This window comes from Schistocerca piceifrons, chromosome 1 (assembly GCF_021461385.2).
Source record: "Schistocerca piceifrons isolate TAMUIC-IGC-003096 chromosome 1, iqSchPice1.1, whole genome shotgun sequence".
Taxonomy (NCBI): Eukaryota; Metazoa; Arthropoda; class Insecta; order Orthoptera; family Acrididae; genus Schistocerca; species Schistocerca piceifrons.
The window spans coordinates 203,351,857-203,375,989 of NC_060138.1; positions in this window are offsets into that span (position 1 = coordinate 203,351,857).

The window sequence follows — 24,133 nt, forward strand, 5'->3', positions numbered from 1 at the left end:
AAATCTGATACTGAACAAGGGTCAAACACTTAGGTTAGTTACGAACTGTTAGAGCAGAAACTACGTGAATCAGAGGTACCAGGTGGTATGCAACGACAAGAAATTTCTAACTTGATATTTAAGTAAGCAAATGTTTTCAATAAGGAGCCAAGAGTAATCAAAGACTATGAATATAAATTTGAAGTCTATCCACATGAGACATTTTGTGTAATGTCATGTCCTATTCCATGGGCAAAACGAGAGGCAATAAGGGAAGAGATCAATCATATGATTAAATGGGGAATCATACAACCTTCATTTTCACCATATGTAGTCCAATATTACCAGTAAGTAAACCAGACAGTTCTATAAGATTAGTTCCAGATGTCCAGATGTGAGAGGTATCAATAATATTATAGTGCCAGTAAGCATAAGACCATACAACGTGAACGAACAGCTTCTAAAGTTTTGCAGTACAAAATGTTTCAGTATACTCTATCTCAAGATGTCCTACTGGCAAATAAAGCTCCATAAAGAAAGTCGAAAATATACATTTGTTTTTGGTGGGAGAATTAACGGTTTCCGTGTTCTACCTTTTGGACTGAACAGTAGCGCAGGAGTGTCTATATCTGCACTTGACAAGGTTTTGGGACCACAATTGATCAGCAAAGTTACTGTTTATGTAGATGACATGCTAACAGCCACGTCCACTTGGTTACAACATATCAGGCTCATTGAACAGGTGCTTCAACGATTTGCTGATTACGGAGTAACAACCAGCTTAAAAAATTCTAGTTTTGGAAAGGAGCAAGTCAGATTTTTAGAATATGTTGTGACAGAAAAAGGTATATTACCTAATTCGAAAAAACTTGATGCCATACGCAATTGTACAGCTCCAAGGAATAAAAAACAACACACTTTTTTAGGAGTAGCATCCTTTTTTCGTAAATTCGTACCACAGCAACTGATGAACAGTGATGCATTGCTCCACTTGTTACCAAAAAATAGGCTTGGGATGGTAAGTATCAACACGACTTTAATAACATTAAGCAGGCGTTAGTCAATGCAAACATTCTTAGCCACCTTGACATGTTCAAGGATTTTTGACTATGCATAGATGCCCTATCTCAATGTCTGGAGGCATTCTTGCTCCAGATGCGAGAGGAAGAAGGTAAGGAAGTACCCAAGATCATCAATTTTGCTATTCGCACGTTATCAGAAGCAGAAAGATTTTACTATGTGTCAGAATTGGAAATTTTAGTGGTAATATGAGCATTTAAAAAGTCTGAATATTTTTTGTGGGGCAAGAATACCAAAGTTTACTGTGACCATCAGTCATTATCATTTCTTTTAACATCTAAACTATTGCACCATAGATTAGCTACGTGGTCTCTATATTCACAAAAATTCAATTTCGAAATTATTTATATTAAAGGAAATCAAAATGTTATTGCAGATGCCTAGTCTACGTTATCACAAGGTTTAGAGGAATTGAGTGAATTAACAGTGTAAGATGCAGAAATCAAAACGTTATTAATGCAAGGTACAACACAACAGTCTCATTACCATACTTTTTTAAGCAAATGAAAATTATACAACAGTGAGCTCGCAGATGGAGGAAAGTCATGCAAAACTTTAAGCAGGACGGTGGAAAGGTAAGTAAATGGTATAAGGAGTACAAAGGGGGTTTTGTTTCGTAGGAAACATGAAATCTGATCAAGTGTGTGTGTGTGTGTGTGTGTGTGTGTGTGTGTGTGTGTGTGTGTGTGTGTGTATTCCTGAAGATTATATCGATGAATTTATAAGACACAGACATGAAGTATGGGGACATTATGGAGTAGGCAAATGTACTGAAAAAATTGCAACACTTCGTTATTTTCCAAACTTGAGAAGACAAGTCTTAAAGGTACTAAGAAAGTGTGCAATATGTCAAAAGTCAAAAAAGTCCAATGTGTAAAAAATATACTGAGCTACACCGAATACAAAAACCCTCTTGATACAGTAACCCTGGACACAGCTGGTCCATGTCCAAAAAGTAAAGGAGGAGTAAGATACGTAGTAGCACTACACGATATTTTCGCGAAACATATCAAAGGTCTGCCATTAAAAATGCAACAGCCACAAATATCAGAAAAAAATTGAGGGAGACTGTTTGAGAAGAGTAGGTAAACCAAAGGTACTACTGACTGATAATGCTTCATATTTCGCTGGGCAAAAGTGGAAACAATTTATAATCTCACTATCGGACCCGACAGACGTTGTCATGCATGATATTTCAAGCGATTAGGATATTAAACAAAGTATGAAATGAAAGAGAAATAAAATAATAATTTCGTTATTCTTTATGTTGAAATACCATCAATTTTTCTAAAATCAACTCGTTATAATCAATAATGTTTGTTTAGTTTTATCTTAATGCGAGTTGATGAACAACATTTGTAGTCAATTCCTGAGGAGTATAAATGAATAAACTTGACGGTTTTCCAACGCAAGAACACGACACATATACTCGGCCATGTGAAAATACCGGATTTTCTAGATCCAACCCACAAATCGACATTGTTTTACCTTGCATAAAAATAAAATATTAGGTAATGACATGTGTAGATTGTACCTGTTGCTGGATTTCTTTGTCTGATATTTAAATGATATCCATCTTCTCCTTCCCAAAATATCAACGGATATTGCAAGCTTCGTAAGAGTGATGACTGTCTTCAATCGTATGCACTGTGTTGTCTCTGCGTTGGATTCATATATTTCGACGTTCAAATGCGTCGCCAACCATAAGAACTGCAATTTCATTAACAGTCGATGCATTATATCGGCCCGTGTGCTGCCCAGATAGTATTTTGTCTGCTTTGATGACGATCGTATAGTTGTCGTTTTGCTGTCTTTTTGAAACGGTGTTGAACAACCGGACCAACTGGTTGTGATTCTGTAAAAACGGTTCTAAAATACCCACAATTTCTTGCTCCTCCATCTGCTCGATATGGTTGTACTGGCAGCTTGCCTTTTATTTGCTGCTCCTCATCACCCATGAAGTAGATTTGTAGAAGTTTTGAGGCGGTATCAGACATCGGCATTGAAGAACCAATTGGATGATACACTTGGCCTTGAATCTCAAACGTTGATTGAAAATTGCGACCATCCTCATTCTGAACGATTTTTGTTGCTCCAAATGATGACATTTGAAAGCACGAATTGAATTTGCGAATTTTACGCAAAAACAATTTAGACTGAGATATAGCTCCAGCCAATAGTGTTTTCAATGTTTCTGGCTGCGAATTCAATGGTGGCAATACAACAGACGCGCAGCAAAACCGGCCGATTCACCTTTGTATTTGAGTGCATGGCAGAGTTGGCATTGTTTGTTCATAGCACCGATTACAGTTTGTAAATGTGACAAATAGTCGATGTCCGACTCATATTCAAACGCAAGGCGAAGAAGTGATGCACGTGTCAATGCGCGATATACTTGCTAACGCTGTTGTTCACGTGTTCTGAATGTGTCGGCGACTCGTTGATTGGCCAGTCTTTGTCGCTCGAAGGCGATTGTTGCGTTGCTCTTGACATTCATTAGCACATCTGATTGCAGCCCGGTTTCTTAAATTTTCATTGTCCGTCAGTTGATCTTCTGCCGATCTATTTAACCGACGGTTCTGAAGTAATTGTGAATTCCGAGCCTGTCGACCAATATTACCTCCTCGTCCACGAAGACGTGGCATTGTTTTATGTACGTAACTTACATGTGAATATAATACGCTTAATATTCACTGAAATGCGACACCTGAAATATCAAAACACACAAAAAAAATAAAATGTCAAAATAACAGAACACACTTAATATAATACACTCAAATTAAAATGTCGATAAATAAACGAAGTCCTATGCACGCAACGTATATCTGAATATAATACGCTCAATATGGCACACAAAAAATGCAACGTCACCTACCGTGTTGGGTTAAGAATGTAAATTTTTCGGGCCCCCACTTGAATGCATACACAAAAATTCATTCAGGTCGATCCAGCCGTTTAGTTGCAGTGTAGATAAATAACCTAGATACCGACTGCAGTGCCATCTGCCGGACTGATTTGTGAATCTAAGCCATCCAGGGCGCCACCCAAACGCATACTAAAAAATTCATTCCAAGTCGGTCCAGCCGTTTAGGAGGAGTTCAGTGACATACACACGTACAGTAGAATTATATATATAAAGATAGGGCATAAAGCATATATTAGTAAGCCTTTATCACCCAGAAGCAAACCCAGTAGAACGAGTCTTTAAAGAATTTAACCGGTTTATTAGGACGTACACCCCTCACAAACAGACCTGATGGGTAGAATACGTAACACTCTTCATGCAAGTTGTCAATCGCCTTCCACGTTCTTCAACAGGTTTCACACCTAATGAACTGATGTTCCGCACAAAACAAAGGAATGAGTGGTGGTCGCCCCTACCAAAGATACCCACTACAGGAACACTACAGAAATGACACTACAAGACAAAATCAAAGAAGCTATGGTTACACTAGAAAACAGGGCCGAGTATAGAAGGAAAATTTATAATAAAAAACTGAAACGTGATACACAATTTTTGAAGGGCAATGAGTCCTCTTATGGACGCATCCTAAATCGACAAAAATTGTCAAACTGAATAAGAAGTAGCAATTACTTTATCCAGGACCATATGTAACTTCCAAAATACGATACCCTGGGACGTACAGGTTAGTTTATGAGTAAACAGGAAGAGACAAGGGTCTTCACCCCCACAAAGACATAAAACTTTTATAGAATGATGAAGCTAGGTAGGATTTTTTATTTCTATCACAAGATAATTGTACATAGTGTACATAACACTAATTTTTCTTCTGGAGATTATTTTAAGATAAAGTAATGTGCATAGGCATAAGTAATTCTTCTGACTTAGCTTATCTCTCAGCCGTCCGCGTTCAACAATACTCGCTGACGTCGGTAGTAGAGGAGGAGGCATTGACCCGTGCGCATGCGCGACAGGCTGACAGAGGGCGAACCAAATAGGAATGCAGTATATACAAGTACTGAACTTAAATACAAAGTGAACGGAAATACTGCACAATTATATCTACTATCTAAGAACTAAGGAACCTATTGATATATGTACACAGAGAGTTAATTAAATATTAAGCAGTACACAACGTATTCACAGGCAAAAGGAAGTATTATGAAAAACTATACGAGACGTGTAAACTAAGGACTAACGACCAAATACAGTGAGAAATGTAAAATAATTTTCTTTGCAGAGTAAATTATCGTAATGGGTAACAGAATAAACGAATATCTATGAATTTGAACAACGTATGGAATTATCTGCCGACGTATGCAATGACCAAATGTAACACTGACCACCGAGCTACGAAATGCAATTAGTTTCAAGTTAGTTTTAAGTTTTTTCTTTCAGCAACCGGTGCTTCGTGACGGCCCAGAAGAAGAGAATTACGTCGAGGGTAGCAGGTACCAAATGAAGAAACGGGTCGCCCCCCGAGTAAACAAGTTAGTATAAAGATAATTATACAAACGTCATAACGCAAATGAACAATGGAATATGCATCGTCGCAGTATATATCCGTGACAATTATCAGTATCTATTCGTTGCAGAGTATACACAAACGTTTAAGCCCGTGATTTTATAAAAACCAATTAATTTTATCATGTCACATGGAAGCTCGAATAATGACATTTCCAGTTCATCGAGAAAAATAAGTCTACGATGGTTAAAACGACATGTTTCACACTAAGCTACACGTGAATTGAAATAAACAGCACTAACATGAAGAAACAACATGATACTACGTGAATGATTAGTGTGTACACATCATTCCAATGGAACAAAAGCTCCTTGGCAACTAGACCATCATTGTACGAGTAACATTTCCTCATAAATCCTTGAACCAGTAGATGAGTATTTCCTTTCTTCCCTCCCAAACAAGTAATTTTTTGGAAATTTGTGGTAAGGTTCTATGGGACCAAACCGCTGGTCATCGGTCCCTAGGCTTACACGCTAATTACACTAACTTAAACTTACGCTGAGGACAACACGCACACCCATGCCCGAGGGAGGACTCGAACCTCCCAAGGGGTAACCGCGCGAACCTTGACAAGGCGCCCTAGACTGCATGGCTAACACGCGCGGCTCGCAAACAAGGAGGCGGCACCAAGCGTAATTAGGCCATCAACAGTGCGCAATCTTTTAGTCCTATTTCCAATGTTTTTCAACCTCCTCTACCTAAGTAAGAAATGAGCTACCATAAGTGATGAAAGTCGATCTATAAAATGAAACACAAATGTATCTTATGCTTGAATTCTCATAATAATGTGATATGTAATTAATTTGTACATGTGATGTGAACGAAGAAAAGTTGAAACTAAAAAAAATTGAAATGAAAATTTTATGACGTTTTAAAACTTAAAAAATTTATGTTCGTAGTATAAGTGATGGATGGACTGTAAGCCATAGATATAAGCTATCATGTTATTTATACTGTTGTAACTCAATACTTGAATGAATTTTTGTTGGAAACCAAACTCCATATGAAAAAATGAACTTTAACTACGAGCAATTAATACTATGTTTTGGCCGGCTATATGTGTCTTTCAACAAGCGGAGGTCAACTGTGGTGACATGAACACGCGTGTGCAACGAAATACGAAGGTTGTCCAGAAAGTAAGTTCCGACCGGTCGCGAAATGGAAACACAGTGAAAACCAGAAACATTTCATTTGCACTAGTTAGGTACACCGTCAACCTACTTCTTTACATAGTCGCCGCTCCAGCTTCGAATTCTGTCGTAGTACTGTATCAACTTTCCAATATCCTTGTCATAGAAAGCACCCGCCTGTGATTTCGGCCAGTTATCTGCACTGCTCTGAAGCTCGTTGTCTGTCGAAAAATTTTGTCTTCATAGCCAGCGGTTCTTGTGAGCTGGGACAAGACTCAGAGGGAATCAATTACGGACTGTATTGCGGGTGATCAACCACTTCTCTTCGGAAACGCTGCAGGAGCGTCTTCATTACCTCTGCAGTGCCCGGCCGAGAATCGGCACGAAGACGGAACTGCTCGACAGTTGTGTTATGGGGGCTGCCTGACAATTTCAAAGCAATACCACAACTAAAGATCGGATATAAGTGCTCTGTATCTTAGTCCAGAATGTTTGGTTCGTAAGAACACAAGCTCCTTGCAAACAATAGCCAGTAGTTATCTGAAGATGGCTTAATAAGCCGAAAACTAGTTCATACAAATAAAAATCAGCAGAACAAAAAATCGCCTAACTGTTATTCAACCCTCAATATGGAATTGTTCTATCAAGAAGCGACGGAAGAATCCATAAACAAGTGGTCATGTGTAAGAGTACACTACTATTCTGAGATAAAGCATCGTGATGGAGTTGTTATTGTAAATATATACACCTTAGTCGCGGATTTTTTTTTTCAAATAGTCGGACTGAGAAAGTATACCACAGTCCATCTAAAACAAGGGGATGTAAAGTGAAGGACTGAGTGATAGTCTTCCTACAGGAAATAACCACGACGTGTGACATCTTTCACAAGTTGCACCATGGTCGCGAATTGAACAGTGACCCGAATGTACAATAAATGTGCTTTACTACATGTCTATGGTCACAAATTTTTTGTCATCGACTGCCGGTTTCGGCCTATAATGACCATGTTCAGATCTGTTTTATAGAAACATGTGCTAATGGATCCAGTATATTACGACATGTCGTTATAAAACAGATCTGAAGGTGGTCATTATAGACCGAAAACGGTAGTCTAATGACAAAAAATTTATGCCCATAGACGTGTAGTAAAGAAAATGTGACATCTTTGACAAGTAGTACTCACGAGAACTGAAAATTTCTGTTAGTGATATTTGTGGAGTAATAATATTCTGACGGAGCAATAAGATGAAATATTAAATCATGCAGCTTAAAATATTATCAGATGCAAGAGGGAATGTTCTTTAAATGACTTCACATTACTGTTATAGTTGCACTCCTTACGATCTTGCGTGTAGTGTGATCTCTGGAAACCATAGCAGCAGAAGAAATGTTTAATCTAGATTACTCTAATTCCTTGAGATTCTGCTTTATATTACACAATATTTTGTTGTTACCAACATAAGTCACGTAATGTACTTAATTTTCAAACAGTAGTTATTATTTTCAGGGTTTGACCTCGTTATTTTCTTCTGTTACACTGAAAGAGTGAGGGACAGAGTGATTGTACGTAATCGAAATTTGTTAATAATTATGATAAGTGAACGTGTCAGTCAGGTTGCGTAATCAAGCAGTGAGTGATATACATGTTATGATAGACTTAATGTATGGTATGCAGTTTAAGGATTGTATAAGCAAAACCTTTGCTTCTGTCCTTACGGAAGTAAAAATTTTACTAATTTCAGTTTATTTGCTGTTCTGAAAATTCTAAGTTACGAAAATGATTAAAGGAAATTCTGAATTGGATACTGGTCAAGAAGAGAAAGAAGGGAAATTACCAGACTGTCTGCGAAAAGCTATGAAGCTGACTTGCTGCTGCATGTTCCTGCTAATCAGAATAGAGAACGTTCGTGTGTTCAAGAGGGGGGACAGACTTGGGCCGCTCCTCTAGAGAACTCTTAATTCAGTTCTAGTAGCGTGTGCATCGCTGTCTAGGTGTCCTAGTGGTTTACAAGAATTTTTTTTTTAATTTACTTACCATTAGAAGCCCCCCATGAACCATGGACCTTGCCGTTGGTGGAGAGGCTTGCGTGCCTCAGCGATACAGATGGCCGTACCGTAGGTGCAACCACAACGGAGGGGTATCTGTTGAGAGGCCAGACAAACATGTGGTTCCTGAAGAGGGGCAGCAGCCTTTTCAGTAGTTGCAGGGGCAACAGTCTGGATGATTGACTGATCTGGCCTTGTAACATTAACCAAAGCGGCCTTGCTGTGCTGGTACTGCGAACGGCTGAAAGCAAGGGGAAACTACAGCCGTAATTTCTCCCGAGGACATGCAGCTTTACTGTATGATTAAATGATGATGGCGTCCTCTTGGGTAAAATATTCCGGAGGTAAATTAGTCCCCCATTCGGATCTCCAGGCGGGGACTACTCAAGAGGACGTCGTTATCAGGAGAAAGAAAATTGGCATTCTACGGATCGGAGCGTGGAATGTCAGATCCCTTAGTCGGGCAGGTAGGTTAGAAAATTTAAAAAGGGAAATGGATAGGTTAAAGTTAGATATAGTGGGAATTAGCGAAGTTCGGTGGCAGGAGGAACAAGACTTTTGGTCAGGTGATTACAGGGTTATAAATACAAAATCAAATAGGGGTAATGCAGGAGTAGGTTTAATAATGAATAAGAAAATAGGAGTGCGGGTTAGCTACTACAAACAGCATAGTGAACGCATTATTGTGGCCAAGATAGTCACAAAGCCCATGCCTACCACAGTGGTACAAGTTTATATGCCAACTAGCTCTGCAGATGATGAAGAAATTGTTGACATGTATGACGAGATAAAAGAAATTATTCAGGTAGTGAAGGGAGACGAAAATTTAATAGTCATGGGTGACTGGAATTCGTCAGTAGGAAAAGGGAGAGAAGGAAACATAGTAGGTGAATATGGATTGGGGGGAAGAAATGAAAGAAGAAGCCGCCTTGTAGAATTTTGCACAGAGCATAACTTAATCATAGCTAACACTTGGTTCAAGAATCATGAAAGAAGGTTGTATACATGGAAGAAGCCTGGAGACACTAGAAGGTATCAGAAAGATTACATAATGGTAGGACAGAGATTTAGGAACCAGGTTTTAAATTGTAAGACATTTCCAGGGGCAGATGTGGATTCTGACCACAATCTATTGGTTATGAGCTGCAGATTGAAACTGAAGAAACTGCAAAAAGGCGGGAATTTAAGGAGATGGGACCTGGATAAACTGAAAGAACCAGAGGTTGTACAGAGTTTCAGGGAGAGCATAAGGGATCAATTGACAGGAATGGGGGAAAGAAATACAGTAGAAGAAGAATGGGTAGCTCTGAGAGATGAAGTAGTGAAGGCAGCAGAGGATCAAGTAGGTAAAAAGATGAGCGCTAATAGAAATCCTTGGGTAACAGAAGAAATATTGAATTAAATTGATGAAAGGAGAAAATATAAAAATGCAGTAAATGAAGCAGGCAAAAAGGAATACAAACGTCTCAAAAATGAGATCGACAGGAAGTGCAAAATGGCTAAGCAGGGATGGCTAGAGGACAAATGTAAGGATGTAGAGGCTTGTCTCACTAGGGGTAAGATAGATACTGCCTACAGGAGAATTAAAGAGACCTTTGGAGAGAAGAGAACCACTTGTATGAATATCAAGAGCTCAGATGGAAACACAGTTCTAAGCAAAGAAGGGAAGGCAGAAAGGTGGAAGGAGTATATAGAGGGTTTATACAAGGGCGATGTACTTGAGGACAATATTATGGGAATGGAAGAGGATGTAGATGAAGATGAAATGGGAGATAAGATACTGCGTGAAGAGTTTGACAGAGCACTGAAAGACCTGAGTCGAAACAAGGCCCCGGGAGTAGACAACATTCCATTAGAACTACTGATGGCCTTGGGAGAGCCAGTCATGACAAAACTCTACCATCTGGTGAGCAAGATGTATGAGACAAGCGAAATACCCACAGACTTCAAGAAGAATATAATAATTCCAATCCCAAAGAAAGCAGGTGTTGACAGATGTGAAAATTACCGAACTATCAGTTTAATAAGTCACAGCTGCAAAATACTAACGCGAATTCTTTACAGACGAATGGAAAAACTGGTAGAAGCGGACCTCGGGGAAGATCAGTTTGGATTCCGTAGAAATGTTGGAACACGTGAGGCAATACTAACCTTACGACTTATCTTAGAAGAAAGATTAAGGAAAGGCAAACCTACGTTTCTAGCATTTGTAGACTTAGAGAAAGCTTTTGACAACGTTAACTGGAATAGTCTCTTTCAAATTCTGAAGGTGGCAGGGGTAAAATACAGGGAGCGAAAGGCTATTTACAATTTGTACAGAAACCAGATGGCAGTTATAAGAGTCGAGGGGCATGAAAGGGAAGCAGTGGTTGAGAAAGGAGTGAGACAGGGCTGTAGCCTCTCCCCGATGTTATTCAATCTGTATATTGAGCAAGCAGTAAAGGAAACAAAAGAAAAATTCGGAGTAGGTATTAAAATTCATGGAGAAGAAGTAAAAACTTTGAGGTTCGCCGATGACATTGTAATTCTGTCAGAGACAGCAAAGGACTTGGAAGAGCTGTTGAACGGAATGGACAGTGTCTTGAAAGGAGGATATAAGATGAACATCAACAAAAGCAAAACGAGGATAATGGAATGTAGTCAAATTAAATCGGGTGATGCTGAGGGGATTAGATTAGGAAATGAGACACTTAAAGTAGTAAAGGAGTTTTACTATTTAGGGAGTAAAATAACTCATGATGGTCGAAGTAGAGAGGATATAAAATGTAGACTGGCAATGGCAAGGAAATCGTTTCTGAAGAAGAGAAATTTGTTAACATCGAGTATAGATTTAAGTGTCAGGAAGTCGTTTCTGAAAGTATTTGTATGGAGTGTAGCCATGTATGGAAGTGAAACATGGACGATAACCAGTTTGGACAAGAAGAGAATAGAAGCTTTCGAAATGTGGTGCTACAGAAGAATGCTGAAAATAAGGTGGGTAGATCACGTAACTAATGAGGAGGTATTGAATAGGATTGGGGAGAAGAGAAGTTTGTGGCACAACTTGACTAGAAGAAGGGATCGGTTGGTAGGACATGTTTTGAGGCATCAAGGGATCACAAATTTAGCATTGGAGGGCAGCGTGGAGGGTAAAAATCGTAGAGGGAGACCAAGAGATCAATACACTAAGCAGATTCAGAAGGATGTAGGTTGCAGTAGGTACTGGGAGATGAAGAAGCTTGCACAGGATAGAGTAGCATGGAGAGCTGCATCAAACCAGTCTCAGGACTGAAGACCACAACAACAACAACAACCATTAGAAGCAGAGTAGTTCGTAAAATGATGAGAACAGGTGAAAACAATGTTTCTAGACGCTTCTAGAGTTTTAGATAGTTTTGCGACTTTCTTTGGATCAGCTAAGGAGTTCCATGTGGCGTCCATGCAATCATAATTCTGAACTTCAGATTACTGCGCATTGGTAAACTGTGTACTACTCAGTGAGCATGCCAAAACCGATAGGCATCGTAGAATTTTCAAACCATTCACTGAATGCTATAAGTTGCGATTCTTCAGACAGCAGGTCGCGAGCTTTTTACTTATTCAGGCTACTATTGAAAGAACATGAAATGTGAGTGAACCCTGTAACATAAACTATGAGCAAGCACATGCTTTTACGTCAAGAAATGTGAGTTAGGCCGGAACTGGTAGCAGCTTGTCTATTGTTAACATGAGAATACGGGACAGACATTTTAGGCAAGAAATGGTTTTATTTAGTAGGCTCACTCAGACCTGTTGTAAGAAACCCTATTTGCACCAAGAAACAGAACATACAGGATGATTCAAAATGAATACCACAACTTTAGGAATTTAAAACTCTGCAACGACAAAAGGCAGAGCTAAGCACTCTCTGTCGGCGAATTAAGGGAGCTATAAAGTTTCATTTAGTTGTACATTTGTTCGCCATTTCAGCCAATAAAGTTTTTGGTCCTTTTTTCTTCGAAGGTGCTACTGTAACTGGACTACAGTATCTGGAGATGTTAGAGAATTGGCTGTTCCCTCAGCTCGAACAAGAAGCACAACAATTCATATTTCAGCAGGATGGAGCGCCACCACATTGGCACTTATCTCTCCATAACTACCTGAACGTCAACTACCCGAGGCGATGGATCGGCCGCCAGGCAGCCCGTGACGGAGCACTTCATCACTGGCCTCCAAGAAGCCCTGATCTTACCCCCTGCGATTTTTTCTTATGGGGGTATGTTAAGGATATGGTGTTTCGGCCACCTCTCCCAGCCACCATTGATGATTTGAAACGAGAAATAACAGCAGCTATCCAAACTGTTACGCCTGATATGCGACAGAGAGTGTGGAACGAGTTGGAGTATCGGGTTGATATTGCTCGTGTGTCTGGAGGGGGCCATATTGAACATCTGAACTTGTTTTTGAGTGAAAAAAAAACCTTTTTAAATACTCTTTGTAATGATGTATAACAGAAGGTTATATTATGTTTCTTTCATTAAATACTCATTTTTAAAGTTGTGGTATTCTTTTTGAATCACCCTGTATTATGTATCCTGCTGACATGTGTAATGCAAACAGTTTTTCCCAGGACGAATCACATTATACGTCGCTTCAGGACAGGACGTGGTTCCAAGGAAACTTTAGAAGATGAGCGATCAGGGTCCAGACACAGTAAAACCCCGTACCATCGCAGTTTAATTAAAGAAAAATAAAGACATTATCATACGATTCGTCGACATAGAAAAAGCGTTCGACAATGTAAAGTGGAGCAAGATATTTGGAATTTCTCAGAAAAATAGGTGTAAGTTATAGGAAAAGACAGGTAACATACATTATGTACAAGAGACTAGATGGAACGATATGAATGGTTCTCGGAATAGAAGGGATATACAGGGTGTTTCAAAATGAACATACCGGTTTTAAGACGTTGTAGCATTTATTACGTTCAGCTTACAGTTGTAAATAATACACCAAATGAAAGAGCAACTCGAACAATTTTGTTTGTATACCTGTGCGCAATGGGAAGAGTATGGAATGACAAAGAGTGACGGGTAAACTTGTTGAACGAGTGGGAGTCTTTCACGCTTGGCCCCAAGAAATATCCCAGCGGAAAGTTTATGGACTTTTCTTTTTCGGCGAATCAACTGTAACTGATGTTTCTTATCTTGATGTGCTACAGCTATGGCCCGTGCCTACGGGAAGAAGCTAAACAACACATCTTTATTTGGGAGCAAGATGGTGCGCCGCCTCACTGCATAACTCAGTACGCGACTGGTTTAACGACGTTGTATCCGGCCGGTGGGTTGGATGTAAGGGGCCGGTTGACACAGCGTTTTATGCATGACCTCCACGTTCGCACACGACCTGACGCGATCATGTGTTTGTGCCTCCGATACCAGCTGATCTATCTGACTTTAGATACAGTGTTATTGCGACAGTTACTCGTGACACATTGATCAAGGTGTCGGAACAACTCGCCTATCGACTTGATGTGTGATCGGTGTTCACACTGAATAATTGTTAGAAAAACTGTTTGTGTTTCTCTTTCATTTGGTGTATTATTTATAATTGCAAGTTGAATGTAATATGTGCTACAACGCCTTAAAACCCACATATTCATTTTGAAACACTGTGTAAGACAGGGATGCAGTCTTTCTCGCTACTGTTCAATTAGAACATCGAGGAAGAAATGACGGAAAGAAAAGAAACGGTCAGGAGTGGTATTAAAATTGAAGGTGAAAGGACATCGAGTGTAACATTCCATGAGGATATTGCTATGAAAGTGAGGAGGACTTACAGGGCTGTTAACTGAATGAATACCCTCATCTGCAGATGAGGAGTTACAGAAAGAGAAAACTTAACTTCAGAGTTGGGAACCACGAAGTAGATAAGGTGAAGGAATTGTCCTACCTTGGAAGCAAGGCGGACGAAGCATGGAGGACCTAAGAAAGAATAAGAGGACTCTCCTGGCAAAAGGAGTCTGCTATTATCAATGAGCAACTTTAATTTGAGGCAGAAATTCCTGAGAATGTACGTTTCGAGCACAGGATTTTACGGAATTGAATTTGAAATATAAGAAAATTGGGAATCAGAGAATTGAAGTATTTGATTTGTTCTACTGTATAATGATGTGAAAAATTAGATGAACTGATAAAGCGAGAAATGCAGAAGTTCTCCAATAGAATTGGCATGTGAAAGGAATATAGTGGAAAACACTGAATAGAAGAAGCGAAATGTTGAAAGATATCATGGAATAACTCCGATAATACCAGAGGGAGCTGCAGAGGGTGTAGGGGAAGACGGAAATCTGAATATACCCAATAAGTAACTGGTACGTGCTGCTCTGAGCTGAAGAGGCTGGCCCAGCAGGGAAGTCGTTGCAGGCTGCACAATACTAGTCACAGAATTAATGACGCAAAAACATTAGCCTGGCCAGGTAAGAGTAGCACTCGCGCTCTGAGAGTGCCGTAAAAATTTACATATGTGTATGCACAGTTCATCCATCTCGGAAACCGAGAATCTCGACGAGTTTTGCCAGTCATCGACACTGATACTGGCAAGATGTCGTTCGCGAGAATTTCTGGAGTTACTTGAGGTTTCATTGTTCAGTACAATTTTTTTTAATTTTTTAAAAAATATATAGATTCATTACTATTAATTATTCACCGTTGCCTCCACAGAGGGCACCACACGTCTCTGAAGTCCCATTTTATTCCTGTTAACCTTGTAAACAAAGGCTTGCTTTCGTATTACACTCCTGCATGTTCTACATCAACCAATATTGCTTACTACATGACACTTTGGATTAATGTCACCTGTTGTTATATGATATGTAACCGTGTGGTGTTTATGCTTGACCTTACGATTCGTTGTTAACTATATTAAATTCGTTCCTGATTCTCCTGTTTTGTAATTTTTAGCACTGAAGATGACTATGTAATATCTGAAATCTAGATCTGCTGTAATAAAACGACATATTTAGCGATAGATTGCTGTTCTTTTCTCCATTGTCTATATTCAACGATCGCTGCACACAAGAGGACCATATGGATTGCAATCTAACTTTCGAGAATGTTTTAATTTTAAGTTTGAATCGGATAATAAATAACGAAAGAAAATTTTGTCTTGTGTTATAATCACAAATTAACAATTTTTCAGATTGTTTCCTTTTGTTATAGCGTGAAACCTTGCTTCTTGGGAAGTTTCATGATTCTAGGTCAACGGGAAGTACCATGTGGGTTTTAATGAGTGAGTTTGCTAGTGTGAAAATATGACATAAAAGGCCGTATTTTTTGACTGCCTTGACTTAGAAGCTTAAATCCTTAACATCAACAAGAGACCATACACATTTTTTGGTCAAGTCTTTTTGCTGGTTTGTTGCAGCATACCACGAATTCCTCTCCTGTGACAACCTCTTCATCTCAGAGTAGCACTTGCAGTCTATGTCCTCAATTATTTGCTGGATGTATCCCAATCTATGTCTTCCTCTACAATGTTTACCCTGTAGAGCTCCCTCTAGTATCATGGAAGTTCTACCTTGATGCCTTAACAAATGTCATATGATCCTGTCATTTATTCTTGTCAGTGACTTCCACATGTTCCTTTCCTCGCAGCTTCTGCAGAGAATATCATCTTTCCTTACTTCATCGGTACACCTAACTTTCAACAGTCTTCTGTAGCACCAATTCCCAAAGTCTTCCCTTCTCTGCTGTTCCGGTTTTTCCGCAGTCCATGTCTTACTAACATACAATGCTGTGCTCCAAACGACATTCTCAGAAATTTCTTTGTTAAATTAAGACCTATGTTTGATACTTGCAGGGTTCTCTTGCCGAGGAATCCCTTTGTACCAATGATAGTCTCCTTTTCAATTTCTCCTTGCTCCATTCGTCATGGGATATTTTATTGCCTAGGTAGCAGAATTCCTTAACTTCCTCTACTTTGTGATCACCAGTCTTGACGTTAATTCTCGCTGTTCTCATTTCTCCTACTTCTCATTACTTTCGCCTTTCTTCTATCTACTCTGAATGCAATACCTGTTTTGATTACTCTGTTCATTCTGTTCTACATGTCCTGTAATTCTTCTTTACTTTCACTGAGGATAGCAATGTTATCAGCGAATCTTAACATTGATTACTTGCCTAATGATAACAAAACTAACGACTACATTTCAATCCAACTTCGTTTATTCTTTTTACACATGCACGTGTTAAAAGGAATAAACGACACCGGATTCAAGTACAGCCGTTGGTTTTGTTATCATTATTCAAGTAATTCGTGTCCGGCTGCTGTCCCATTTTCCTTCATGGATTACCAGAAACTTAACATTGATATCCTTTTACCTTGAATTTTGATTGCACCCTCGAGCCTTTCTTTCATTTCTGTAACTGCTTGTTCGACATATAGATTGAACAGTAGAGCTGAAAGACTAGATACCTGTCTCACACCAATTTTAATCCGTGCACTTCGTTCTTGGTGTTGCACTCTTACTGTTCATCTTGGTTCTTGTGCATGTTGTATATTAACCGTCTTTCCTTGCAGCTTGCCCCTATTTTTCACAGGATATCGAATATCTTGCTCCATTTCACTTTATCGAACACTTTTTCTAGATCGACAAATCCTATGAACGTGTCTTGATTTTTCTTCAGACTAGCATCCATCATCATCGCCTAGGCCTCTGTAGCGCCCAGGACACCAGTCGCAACACGCATGACTGCTATAGCGCGAGTCACGGAAAGCAACGCTCACGCAGCCCGTAGCAGCTACGTGGGATTTTCCAATATGCCCCAACACCGCCAGGAGGCGCACCAAGGGCTAAAGAGATGGGGCCCCTCCACGCCCGCACTAAACGTGGTGACCAAACCAAAAGATCCACTGTCACCTCCGTCAACATGTTAGTTATCTAGTAAGTAGATCACAGGATGCTGGGCTGTGATGTTATCCGTGCGTCTGGGTAAGACTACGCATTAACACGGTCCATCAGGTGATAGATAGTGGACGAAACGCGAATGAGTGTAGCAATTTGAAGAGCAGAGGGAAAAAAGTGCCAAGGCTCGTGCCGAGGGAAAAAACCTCTGCGACAGCGGGATGGGTAGTAAGAGCAGTAGTGGCTTACTAGCTGCGATAGTTCGTGTAAGGTTGGGTTTGTTAGTGTGGGTATCATGCATCATTACCGTGGCAAGCGATGGCGATGTATCCCAGTTGCTGCAACAGCTACATTCCTGGAACAATCAAGATCGTTATATAGTAGTGGGATATCGGCCGTAGATCATCTCACTGTATGGGGGATGTGTGGAGCTTGTCTGCATGCAGTGTACGGTACGGCTTCCCTGCGTGGTGTCAGTTATTCGGCAGTGTATTCCAGCTTGATATCCAGTAATGTCGTCTGATTAACAGGGGCTCACCTGTACCGTTGTGTTTGCGTGTGCTTGGCCATAGATGTTAGGTCCTTACAAGTATGTCTTTTGGTCTTTTATGTTTCCATCTATGGTTGTGGTCGTAGTTCCGCAGTTTCAGAGTAAACGGGTTCTGGTAATGTCTGAAGTTTCTGTATAGTCTTGTGGTGAGTTTGTGGATTACCTCCGTGAGAGTCTCAAGTCGGTATTCTCGGTGAAGGTCCGCGATGCGTGTGTATCGTGGAGCATTGCGTATGATTTTGAGTACTTTGTTTTGTATGAGCTGCAGACGGCGCAGGCGTGTAGGCGTAGCGTATCCCCAGACAGGAGTTGCGTACGTGATCAGGGGTCGAATAAGTGTCATGTACATGGACCTCGACACCCTTCTGTTCAGTGTGCTACGCCTGTTGAGCATAGGGTAGAGCTGTTTGAGCCTCGCGCTAGCTCGGTTGGTCATGTGTTGTATGTGGTCCCCCCAGAGTAATTTCCGGTCCAGCCAGACACCGAAGTATTTGACTTTCTCACGGAAACGTATTGGGCGTGCATGTAGAGTTATTGGTCTGCAGTAGCGGTGTTTGCGCAGTTGCTTCGGTCTTCTAGTGAACAGAACGGCTTCGCACTTGTCGACGTTTACTCTAACACGCCATTTCTCCAACCAAGGCTCGGCCACTCTGAGTTCAGTCTGTGAGCGTGACGTAATGTTTGATGGTTTCCAATCTTGCGCGAGGATGGCTGTGTCATACGCGTAGATTGCCATCGTTGTGTTGTGTGTGGTTGGGAGATCGTTTATGTAGAGGTTAAACAGTATGGGGCCCTAGGATGCTTCCCTGGGGTACTCCCGCGTGTATATCGTGTCGTGATGATTGTTTTCCCTGCACGTCAGTGTTGAAACTGCTGTCTGTGAGGTATGAGTGTGTTAGACGCTCCAGCCCGTCGGGGAATCCCGCGTCGCTGAGTTTGCGAATAAGACCGTTGTGCCATAGACGGTCGAAAGCCATTTCGATGTCCAGTAACACCGCCCCTGTTGCTTTGTTTGTGTTGAAGCCATGTGTTATATAACGACCCGTAAGAATTGTTGTGTTGTGGAGTGGTGATTCCTGTTGCCGAATTGCTCCGGTCTCAGGATGTCATTTGTTATGCAGTGCCTAGTGATGCGTTTGAGAATCACCTTCTCAACAATCTTACTGAGCGAGGTCAGAAGGTTGATGGGTCGGTAATTTTGTGAGAGGCTGTGGTCTTTCCCCGGCTTCCTGGACCTTGGCCGTCTTCCAAAAGGCGGGGAAGTGTTGGTGTTTTAGTATGGTATTCGTTATGGGTGTTAGGTACTCAGTAGCTTTATCCGTGAACTCCTGGAGGACACGGTTTTGAATGCCATCATGACCAGGGGCTTTCCTAGCAGCGGAATGCATTATAGCCCAGGATACTTCGGCTGTGCTAGCATGTCGAATGTCGTCGCGCGATGGTTGGGCTGGAATGCGTGTAACCTCCTGGTCAGTAGCAAGTGTGAACACTGGATTTGATGGTACCAGGTTCGGTGTGAATAACGCTGCGAGTTTGCGGCCCATTAGTTCTGCTTTCTCTTCCGCTGAGTATGCAGATCGGTCAGGCCCTTGAAGCGTTGGGGTATATATTTTCTCCCTGTTGAAGTGTCGGTCTAGTTGCCACACCCCAGGTCGCGCGGTGTCCAGCCCTTCGAGTTTTTGGTTCCACTGTTGTGTTCTATGTGTTTGTATTTTATCGTGTATGATGCCCTGTAGCCTGTTAATGTGCCGTTTGAATTACTGACGCCTTGTGCGCTGCCATTGTCTCCTGAGGCGATTCCTCATTGAGATTAGGCCCAGGATTTCCTGGGGCAGGGCCGCACTGTGTTGTTGTGAAGTGCGATCAGGTATGGTGCCCGCCATTGCGTCCTGGACGGCGTTAGTGAGGGTTTCTACTGCCTCGTCAATTTGTGCTGTTTCGTTAATTTCGTGTATGGGTGGGATGTGGCTATCGAGCGTTTCCTTGAACAATGTCCAATTCGCACGCCCGTAGTCCAACATCCTGCATTGTTCCATGTGCTGCAGTGTTTCCTCAATGTAAAGTATTACAGGTTGGTGGTTTGAGGACAGATCGTTTTCAACGGCAACATTGAGTGTCGATGTAATGCCCTTGATGAGGGCCATGTCTAACACGTCTGGCCTGTGTCCCCTCTGATAAAGGGCTACGGACCAACGGGTACCTAGCCAGGCAACAGCAGGAGGTCGTTGTCCGCATCGCAAGATCACGCCTACATCCGGTCACGATTTACTAGGGGACAGCACGTCTCTTCCTGGAGAACAGCTATTTAAGGAAACGCACTGCGAACAGTTCCCGTAGACAAGAGCTAGCCGACTCATGTACCGTTTGCTTGCAGTTCCTCAATTAATCTGTCGTCGACATGCCATCGGTGACGTCAGCGGAACGCCGAAGTAGGCTTCTGCGTTGTAAAACAGCTTTGTGCGAGTGTTGGTCATTTCCGTGGTTAGTTCTGGCTCCAGAGCGTTAGGTGGAGACGAATCGACAAAACTGTATTTTGCTTGGAACAGCAGAGGAGACGCAGTTAATTTATAGTGATAAACTGTGGCGAATATATTTTTGGTTTTCCGAAGGACAGTGAAGGAGCTGTTGTACTCCTACTGCGACTCTCTTTCAGTTGGGAAAGACAGACAGCTTCGGCATTAACCTTTTTGATAGCCAAACTGATCGTCATTTAACCCTACAAGGGAAACTCCCCATCGCATCTCCCTCAGATTTAGAGGTAAGATGACACAGTGGATAGCCTATCAAAAACTGAACACAGATCAAGCATGACATCGGAGAGAAGGTGTACCGAACTGTGAAGAAAGGAGCAAAATCGAAACAGCGAATTGTCCAAGCTCAGGATGTGCAACATCTGGTCATTGAGGTGTTTGTTTGCGGAATTTAAATTTGTGTCTCTGTCTTAGTGAACTGTTTGCAACAGCGAGGTGTAAGGAAGGGACCTCCAGACATACGTACCTCCTATTAGTTCCACACAAATACCACGTGTTATGACTCTTGCGTTCCGTTTTGGAAGTTTTTACTCATGAATTCCTTTGTTATAATTTAGTTCATACCCCAGAATGATATTTTCACTCTGCAGCGGAGTGTGCCCTGATATGAAACTTCCAGGCAGATTAAAACTGTGTGCCGGACCGAGACTCGAACTTGGGACCTTTGCCTTTCGCGGGCAAGTCTACTAACTGAGCTACCCAAGCACGACTCATCGCAGGAGAGCTTCTGTGAAGTGTGGAAGTTAGGAGACGAGGTACTGGCAGAAATGAAGCTGTGAGGGCGGGTCCTTAGTCGCGCTTGGGTAGCTCAGTTAGTAGAGCACTTGCCCGGGAAAGGCAGAGGTCCCGAGTTCGAGTCTCGGTCCGGCACACAGTTTTAATCTGCCAGGAAGTTTCATAGCTCATACCCGTTTATTTGTTGTTTTCGTTTCTGTGAGAGGCCTATGCGGCATCTCGCCCGCTTTTACTGTTCATGACATATACCTGCGATGGTAATTACATTCTTACCACGTGACTCATTCTGTAACCAGTGTATGGTATGACAATTGTTAAGACTACAGAAGGAGAACAGATACGTCCATGACCGGGCGGAAAGGGAGATCTGAACACGGACCTCTCGCTCTTCAGTCCAACACCATGACCACACAGCCACGATGCCATGATTCTTGCAATACGATCGATATTCCACACCTTGAGCTTGGACCGTTCACAGTTTCTGTTTTGCTTTTGTCTTTATTTTCTCACAGTTTAGAACATCTTCTTCCTGTTTCGTGTTTGATCTGTGTTCAGCCCACTGGGCCATTTCACCGCTAAATCTGAGGTGGGTGCTATGGGTAGTTTCCCTTGCTAGTAAGTCATATAAATCTCAACTCGATACGTCTATCCGTTCCTGACGAACATTCTTTCTAAAAGTCGGATACACAGACAGATCGAAAAGAAACTGATCCTATAAGGGTTCCATTTTTATCAGTTGAGGTAAGTAATCATAAAATTATAGACGTTTGGCTGATGGGGAAGGTTCGACTGGAAGGTAGCGCTAAATTATCAGTGTTATTGCAATTCATTGCAGTACAGCTAAGTTCAGAAAAAGAAAATTAAAAGCATATAGACAAGGATAAGAATCATAAAACGATTATGGAGTGAAATAAAATGCAATGAACAGATAATAAAAGAAATTAAAGAGAAAAAGAGATTGATTAACATGATACAGAGAAGAAAAAATAAATTAACTGGACAGCTAATAAGACATAACAGCTTCATAGAAATACAGAGAGGTCCAAAAAAATGTATCCACTGTTTAAAAGTCTATAACTTGCAAACTAATTGACGGAGCTGTCTCATTTTTGGTGAAAGTGTAGCTTAAAGTCCAACTTAAAGATATCACTGTAGGTGTTCGAAAAGGTCACCATTAACATCCATACACAAACGATGCCGCCGAACTGCAGCACGAACTACTGACTGCAACGTGCTCAGTTGGATATTTGCACATGAATGTACGATGGATTCTCGAAGTTCATCCAATGTGCGTGGCTTTTGTCGATAAACGACGTCCTTTAGTGTTCCCCACAGGTAAAAGTCCAGAGGAGTTAGGTCTGGGGAACGTAGTGGATACTCCACAACACCTCTACGGCCTATCCATCTTCCTGGTAGATTTTCGTCGAGATACGCCCTAACACGATTTTGGTAGTGAGCTGGGGCACCATCTTGTTGAAAGTAAACCCTTCCGTCTCGGATGGCAGGTAAAATGGAAGTCTGAAGCTTCTGAAGGTACACTTCACCGGTAACTGTGCCGTAAAAGAAGACTGGCCCAATCAAGCCCCGGTAAGACAATCCACACCACACATTTACTCCTGGAAAATTCACGGCTTTGTCTACATGGACGTTCGGATTTTCGGCGGCCCACTAGGTGCAATTGTGGCGATTTACTGTACCGTTGAGTTTGAACTGTGCCTCATCAGACCACACAATCATCTCTGCAAACTCTTCATCGTTGCGCACCATGTTAGTAAACCACTCGCAGTACTCCATTCTACGATCTGGGTCGTCCTCTTTCATTGCGTGTAGCAATCGTGGGATGTAGCACTTCCACTTTGCTGTCTTCAAAATTCGCCGAATACTTGAACGACTCACTTCAGTTTCACTGGCACACTGTCTCACAGACTTCTGTGGTGAGCGAGTGAATTATTGTAATACACGATGGGAGTTAGCTGGACTTGTTAGTGTCGCAGGTCGTCCAGATCGTTGTTTGTGTGCATCTTTAACGCAGCCTTCGGCTTCAAATTTCTCTCGAAAGCGATGAATCGTTAAGCGTGTCGGTGGCTCTGTTTGATACTCATTTCACCATTGCCGTTGAACCTCATTAATATTTTCGTACACAAAATACCACTTCAAAACTGACTTCCCTTCATCGAATGTAAGCCTTGCGCCAGCCATGTTTACTCGAGTAACTAGGTGCAACTAAGAACAAAACACTGACTATCTGGCGACTGTCATCTGACAAAATAAAATAACGCAATACAACGCTTGTGTGGCGATTGCCGGAACTACAAACTATTACACTACCAAAGATGAGACAACTCCTTCAATTAGTTTGCCAGTTACGGACTTTTAAACAGTGGGTACATTTTTTTGGACCCCTCTGTATATTAGAGGGAAACATTTCAGGACAACATTAGCTGTCAATATGCTTCTCATGTCTGCTAGTCGACTTACATAAATCAAGATAGCGTATCAAGTGAAAGCCAGCTGCTAATACTGTGTACAACATTTACCAGTGTTAGGATTGTGTTTATAAGTGCTCTCATATAATACACAGCGTTGTAATACGCGTTTGGAAGTCATTACCTCGCCATTGGCTTGTAACAGAAACACACAGCTTGCGTCAGAGCCGTGGGAGCGGAGCTCGCCAGCGAGGTTGCACGTGAAAGCTCACGCGAGCGGCCGCGGCGCTGTCTGCCGTTGGCAGC